This window comes from Triticum dicoccoides, chromosome 5A (genome assembly GCF_002162155.2).
Source record: "Triticum dicoccoides isolate Atlit2015 ecotype Zavitan chromosome 5A, WEW_v2.0, whole genome shotgun sequence".
In the NCBI taxonomy this organism is placed as follows: Eukaryota; Viridiplantae; Streptophyta; class Magnoliopsida; order Poales; family Poaceae; genus Triticum; species Triticum dicoccoides.
Window position 1 is genome coordinate 148,774,514 of NC_041388.1, and position 8,069 is coordinate 148,782,582.

At 37.6% G+C, this 8,069-nt stretch overlaps 1 non-coding gene across 1 annotated transcript; it reads left to right on the forward strand.

Annotated features, from left to right (window-relative positions):
• Window positions 1-2,888: 2,888 nt before the first annotated feature.
• TRNAI-GAU lies at window positions 2,889-2,960 on the forward strand. The gene has a single exon. It is a non-coding gene; the product is annotated as a tRNA-Ile (tRNA).
• Window positions 2,961-8,069: the final 5,109 nt, after the last annotated feature.

An 8,069-nucleotide genomic window follows, 5' to 3' on the forward strand; every position in this document is an offset into this window, starting at 1 on the left:
GTCTCTTGCTATTTTGGTTGAACTTCTTTATTGAGTACTTATGTGAGACACTTTATGTACTTGTGAGATACTTGTTGATCATGTGTTTGATCATATGCTACCCTTAATGCTTGTTGGATAATATCATCTCTTATATCCTTCTTTGATCATTCACTAGCTTGGTGATGAGTGCATGCTTTTAATCTCTATCATTTTGAGCGCTCCACCAAGATGTATGTGACATGGAAGAGTAACCCATGATCCTAATCGATTGTGCATTTGCATTCAAAAGCAAATTTTAAATAATGCACAAATTTAGGGGGAGCACTTGCTTATCACATACTTCTCAAAGCGACGATGTTTTTTTAATCTTATTTATCATTTGTCGAAGCTTTGATCTATATGTTGTCATCAATTACCTAAAAGGGGGAGATTGAAAGTGCAACTATCCCTGGGTGGTTTAGGTAATTCCTAACAACATATAACTCATTGAGCTAATGCTACTTAATGATAAACATTTCTGGAAAGCTTAATGATTGGCATGGCATGGATGAGAGAAGTGGATCCCTCAAAATTCTGAGGACAGAGAATTGGTTCAAGCTCAAAGCTCAGGACTCTACATCTTTTCATTTTAAGTGATCCAAGATCACATTGAGTCCATAGGAAAAGCCAATACTATTAAGAGGGGATGAGGTGTTGCCTAATGGCTTGCTTGCTCAAAATGCTTGTTTATATGCTCCAAAACCCTCAACTACTTTCTCACATCCACATATGTCCCAAACCAAAAGTCAAACTCGGCCACTGCCAAAAAACCTTGTCTTTTCAGTCTCACCGACAGGGATCTCGGTCTCACCGAGATGGGCTTGTAATCTCTTTGTTTCCCTTCGTAACGTTTCCGTCAAACCGAGATGAGCGATCGGTCCCACCGAGATTACAATGCAAACTCTCTATTTCCGTTTCGTAATGTTTCGGTCCAACCGAGATGAGCGAATCGGTCCCACCGAGTTTGCCTGACCAACTCTCTATTAGTCCATTATCAAAATCGGTCTCACCGAGTTTGTGTAATCGGTCTCATCGAGATTACGTTATGCCCTAACCCTAACAAAATCGGTCCCACCGAGTTGACATGTTGGTCCCACCGAAAATCCTAACGTTCACATTTTGAACTAAACCGGTCTGACCGCATTTCATAATTCGGTCCCACCGAGTTTGGCGATTTGTGTGTAACGGTTAGATTCTGTGTGGAGGCTATTTATACCCCTCCACCCACTCTATATTCATGGAGAGAGCCATCAGAACATGCCTACACTTCCAACATACATTTTCTGAGAGAGAACCACCTACACTTGTGTTGAGGTCAAGATATTCCACTCCAACCACATAAATCTTGATCTCTAGCCTTCCCCAAGTTTCTTTCCACTCAAATCTTCTTTCTACCAAATCCAAATCCTTTGATAGAGAGTTGAGTGTTGGGGAGACTATCATTTGAAGCACAAGAGCAAGGAGTTCATCATCAAGACACCATTTGTTACCTCTTGGAGAGTGGTGTCTCCTAGATTGGTTAGGTGTCACTTGGGAGCCTCCGTCAAGATTGTGGAGTTGAACCAAGGAGTTTGTAAGGTTAAGCAGATCACCTACTTCATGAAGATCTACCCGAGTGAGGCAAGTCCTTCGTTGGCGACGGCCATGGTGGGATAGATGATACGTCTCCAACGTATCTATAATTTTTGATTGCTCCATGCTATATTATGTACTGTTTTGGACATTATTGGGCTTTATTATCGACTTCTATATTATTTTTGGGACTAACCTACTAACCGGAGGCCTAGCCCAGAATTGCTCCATGGATGTACTTCTTCCTTCTATATATACCTACGTACCCCCAAACGAGCAGATACGGAGCCAAAACCCTAATTCCACCATCGTAACTCTCTGTATCCACGAGATCCCAACTTGGGGCCTGTTCCGGAGCTCCGCTGGAGGGGGAATCGATCACGGAGGGCTTCTACATCAACACCATAGCCTCTCCGATGAAGTGTGAGTAGTTTACCTCAGACCTATGGGTCCATAGTTATTAGATAGATGGCTTCTTCTCTCTGTTTGGATCTCAATACAATGTTCTCCCCCTCTCTTGTGGAGATCTATTCGATGTAATCTTCTTTTGAGGTGTGTTTGTTGAGACCGATGAATTATGGGTTTATGATCAAGTTTATCTATGAACAATATTTGAATCTTCTCTGAATTCTTTTATGTATGATTGGTTATCTTTGCAAGTCTCTTCGAATTATCAGTTTGGTTTGGCCTACTAGATTGATCTTTCTTGCAATGGGAGAAGTGCTTAGCTTTGGGTTCAATCTTGCGGTGTCCTTTCCCAGTGAAAGTAGGGGCAGCAAGGCACGTATTGTATTGTTGCCATCGAGGATAACAAGATGGTTTTTTTTATCATATTGCATGAATTTATCCCTCTACATCATGTCATCTTGCTTAAGGCGTTACTCTGTTCTTATGAACTTACTAGCACATATGCCCGTGCGTTGCAACGGGAGATAAAATAGTATGCAGTTAAAGCCAGTCAGAATTATATGTGCAAGCAAAACCCTATGTGCACACGAAGAAAAGAAACGATTAGCTTCTCGGTTTCGCAGCGTGTGAAGGAATCAATCCGTTATTTTTCCATTCATTGATCGATGGTGTTTAAGAGTTTTGTTATGTCATCGTACGTCGGGGAAGACCCATGCCTATTTTCAAGCATATTTTTCGAATATTTTTTGAATTTGGAGCATTTTTGAAATGCTATTTTCTTTTTAGACATCTCAAACTATTTTGAAAAACTATTTTGAAGAGTGGCCTTGAGTTTCTCGCCCCTTTGCCTTAGGATTTGTTAATTCTCTTTCTCGATGGGACAGGGAAGGGATATAACTCAGTGGTAGAGTGCCACCTTGATGTGGTGGAAGTCATCAGTTCGAGCCTGATTATCCCTAAACCCAATGTGAGTTTTTTCTATTTTGACGAAATAAGTTCTAAAATAAAAATAAACGTGGAAGGGAAAAAATAGATAGGAAAGAGAATAAAAATAGAAGTAAAACACAGAAATAAAGAAAATTGGTCCAGCCCATTATTGGTTGTCCTGTGCGAAACTCCAACTAAAAATATGAAAATTATTTAAATTTGTGAACATTTTCTAAAAACAGGAACATGTGTTGAAAATTCAAAAAATAGAAAATGTGTATCTTTTTTAAAAGAACATTATTTTTTATTATGAAAATTTCACAAGAATAAGAATATTTTTCGAATTTGGAGCATTTTTTAAATGCTATTTGATTTTTAGACATCTCAAATTTTTTTGAAAAAATAATATTTTCTCAAAAAATGGGAAACTCTTTACAAGTGGGGAATATTTTTTAAAATAGTAACAAAATTTTTGAATTTTGAACATTAAAAAAAATTAATTCGGAACGTTTTTGAGGATTTTTAAATTTAAGAAATAAATTCTAAAAGGACAATAAACTTGGAAGAGAAAAAAGAGATACGAAGAATAAAAGTAGAAGTAAAACACAGAAAAAAGAAAAATTGGCCAGCTCAATATTGGTTGTCCTGTGGGAAAATCAACTATTTATCGCCCTATGCGGAAAATAGAATTTTCCCAAGTGCGTGGGCAGAAAAATACGTGGGTTGGCTTTGCTGGGCCATAGCGTGCGGCCCACGTACGAAAATTCTTTTTCTAGCTGACAAACATATATAAATTTAGTACCACCTCGGATATAGAAAACAAAATTATTTTTAGCGGTGAATGGATGAAAAAATTGGCGAAACACACCTTGCTTTATTAGTAGGTATAGAATACTCTAGATGCATGCTGGATAGCGGTCGATGTGTGGAGTAATAGTAGTAGATGCAGGCATGAGTCGGTCTACTTGCCTTGGACGTGATGCCTATATACATGATCATACCTAGATATTCTCATAACTATGCTCAATTCTGTCAATTGCTCAACAATAATTCGTTCACCCACCGTAAAATACCTATGCTCTTGAGAGAAGGCACTAGTGAAACGTATGGCCCCCGGGTCTATCTTCATCATATTAATCTTCCAACACTTAGTTATGTCCTTTGCTTTTTTACTTTGCTTTTATTTTACTTTGCATCTTTATCATAAAAATACCAAAACTATTATATTATCATATCTATCAGCTCTCACTCTCGTAAGTGACCGTGTAGGGATTGACAACCCCTTACCGCGTTTGTTGCGAGGATTTATTTGTTTTGTGTAGGTGCGAGGGACTCGCGTGTAGCCTCCTACTGGATTGATACCTTGGTTCTCAAAAACTGAGGGAAATACTTACGCTACTTTGCTGCACCACCCTTTCCTCTTCAAGGGAAAACCAACGCAAGTGCTCAAGAGGTAGTAAGAAGGATTTCTGGCGCCGTTGCTGGGGAGGTCTACGCAAAAGTCAACATACCAAGTACCCATCACATACCCTTATCTCCCGCATTACATTATTTTCCATTTGCCTCTCGTTATCCTCTCCCCCACTTCACCCTTTCCATTTTATTCACCCTTCTTCTGTTCGTCTTTTTGTTTGCTTTTATGTCTTACTTGGCTCGTTTGCTTGTTTGGTTGGAATAGTTGTTTATTTATTACTAAACAGAGAACCTAAGATCTATGGATCCTCATCCGCTTGCTAATCTTTTTAAGAGATCCAATTATGATGAACCAATTGCTAGTGAGTTTTGTGCACTAGATTATCTTTATGAAGTTTTGCTTGAAATTCTTGAATCTGAAAATTGTGATGAAGTACTTTATGGAGTGATTCACGATAGACTTTTGAATAAAAAGCAGGATTGCAATGATTTTACTATAAATTCTCTTGATGTCAATTGTGCTAATATCATGCAAAACCCTAAGCTTGGGGATGCTAGTTTTGCTATGTCAACTACTTGTTGCTATCATGATTGGGGTGATTCTTCATTTGATCTTGAAAATTTATTTAAGCCCCATGATGAATATGAGATTGATAATAGTGTTTGCAATATTATTGAAAGTGGGTTTGGAAGAGTGTCAACTTCAGATCCCACTATTTTGGAAGAGTGTCAACTTTGCATGCATGTGAATCGTGTTGAAAATATTTTATGTGATAGCTATTTTGTTGAATTTGCTTATGATCCCACATGTAATTATTATGAGAGAGGAAAATATGGTGGTAGAAATTTTCATGTTACTGAATTACCTCTCGTTATGTTGAGATTGCTATTGTTTCTTTCCGCTTCCTTGCATATGCTAGTTTTTGCTTACCTTGATAATTTGTTTGCCTATAAGATGCCTATGCATAGGAAGTATGTTAGACGTAGATGCATTTGTCACGTTTTTATGATGTTCTCTTTGTGCTTCAATTCTTGTCTTTCATGTGAGCATCATTGAAATATTATGCCTAGCTATAAGGCTTTAAAGAAAAGCGCTTGTTGGGAGACAACCCAATATTTTCCTTGCTGTTATTCAATAAATAATTTATCTAGCATCTGTTTTGGTTGTGTTTTTTGTGCTTAATTAGTGTTTGTGCCAAGTAGAATTGTTGGGAAGACTTGGGGAAAGTCTTGTTAATCTTGCTGTAAAATACAGAAACTTTAGCGCTCACGATAACTGCTGCCATTTTTATTTGGAAAGTGCTATTTAGTTAATTGTTTTTGAAGATGATTAATAGATAAATTCCTAACGTCCAGCAAGTTATTTTAGAATTTTTGGGGTTCCATATTTTGCGTTAGCTACAGATTACTACAGACTGTTCTGTTTTTGACAGATCCTGTTTTTCGTGTATTGTTTGCTTATTTTGATGAATCCATGGCTAGTAAAATAGTTTATAAACCATAGAGAAGTTGGAATACAGTAGGTTTAACACCAATATAAATAAAGAATGAGTTCATTACAGTACCTTGAAGTGGTCTTTTATTTTCTTTCGCTAACGGAGCTCACGAGATTTTCTTCTTTAAGTTTTGTGTTGTGAAGTTTTCAAGTTTTGGGTAAAGATTTGATGGATTATGGAACAAGGAGTGGTAAGAGCCTAATATTGGGGATGCCCATGGCACCCCCAAGATAATCTAAGGACACCTAAAATCCAAAGCTTGGGAATGCCCCGGAAGGCATCCCCTTTGTCTACTTCTATCGGTAACTTTACTTGGAGCTATATTTTTATTCACCACATGATATGTGTTTTTCTTGGAGCGTCTTGTATGATTAGATTCTTTATTTGTTAGTTTACCACAATAATATTTCCTGTAGACATATTTTGAGAGAGACACACATGATTTGGAAATTATTAGAATACTCTATGTGCTTCACTTATATCTTTTGAGTTATATAATTTTGCTCTAGTGCTTCACTTATACCTTTTCGAGCATGGTGATGGATTTGTTTTATAGAAACTATTGATCTCTCATGCCTCACTTAGATTATTTTGAGAGTCTTAAATAGCATGGTAATTTTCTTAAATAATCCTTATATGCTAGGTATACAAGATCAATAATAAAATTCTCTTATGAGTGTGTTGAATACTATGAGAAGTTTGATGCTTGCTAATTGTTTTGAGATATGGAGATGGTGATATTAGAGTCATGCTAGTTGAGTAGTTGTGAATTTGAGAAATACTTGTGTTAAATTTTGTGATTCCCGTAGCATGCACGTATGGTGAACCGTTATGTGATGAAGTTGGAGCATGATTTATTTATTGATTGTCTTCTTTATGAGTGGCGGTCGGGGACGAGCGATGGTCTTTTCCTACCAATCTATCCCCCTAGGAGCATGCGTGTAATACTTTGCTTTGATAACTTGTAGATTTTTGCAATAAGTATATGAGTTGTTTATGACTAATGTTGAGTCCATGGATCATACGCACTCTCACCCTTCCATCATTGGTAGCCTCTATAATACCGCGCACCTTTCGCCGGTATCATACACCCACCATATACCTTCCTCAAAACATCCACCATACCTACCTATCATGGCATTTCCATAGCCATTCCAAGATATATTGCCATGCAACTTTCCACCGTTCCGTTTATTATGACACGCTCCACCATTGTCATATTGCTTTGCATGATCATGTAGTTGACATCGTATTTGTGGCAAAGCCACCGTTCATAATTCTTTCATACATGTCACTCTTGATTCATTGCATATCCCGGTACACCACCGGAGGCATTCACATAGAGTCATATTTTGTTCTAAGTATCGTAATTCTTGAGTTGTAATAAGAAAATAAAAGTGTAATGATCATCATTATTAGAGCATTGTCCCAAGTGAGGAAATGATGATGGAGATTATGATTCCCCCGCAAGTCGGGATGAGACTCCAGACGAAAAAAAGAGGCCATAAAACAGAGAAAAGGCCCAAAAAATGAGAGAAAAGAGAGAAGGGACAATGCTACTAGCCTTTTACCACACTTGTGCTTCAAAGTAGCACCATGATCTTCATGATAGAGAGTCTCCTATGTCATCACCTTCATATACTAGTGGGGATTTTTCATTATAGAACTTGGCTTGTATATTCCAATGATGGGCTTCCTCAAAATGCCCTAGGTCTTCGTGGCGAGTTGGATGCACACACACTTAGTTTCTTTTTGAGCTTTCATATACTTATAGCTCTAGTGCATCCGTTGCATGGCAATCCCTACTCACTCACATTGATATCTATTGATGGGCATCTCCATATCCCGTTGATACGCCTAGTTGATGTGAGACTATCTTCTCCTTTTGTCTCCTCCACAACCACCATTCTATTCCACCTAAAGTGCTATATCCATGGCTCACGCTCATGTATTGCGTGAAGATTGAAAAAGTTTTGAGAATGTCAAAAGTATGAAACAATTGCTTGGCTTGTCATCAGGGTTGTGCATGATTGAAATACTTTGTGTGGTGAAGATAGAGCATAGCCAGACTATATGATTTTGTAGGGATAACTTTCTTTGGCCATGTTATTTTGAGAAGACATAATTGCTTAGTTAGTATGCTTGAAGTATTATTATTTTTATGTCAATATTAAACTTTTGTCTTGAATCTTTCGGATCTGAATATTCATGCCACAATTAATAAGAATTACA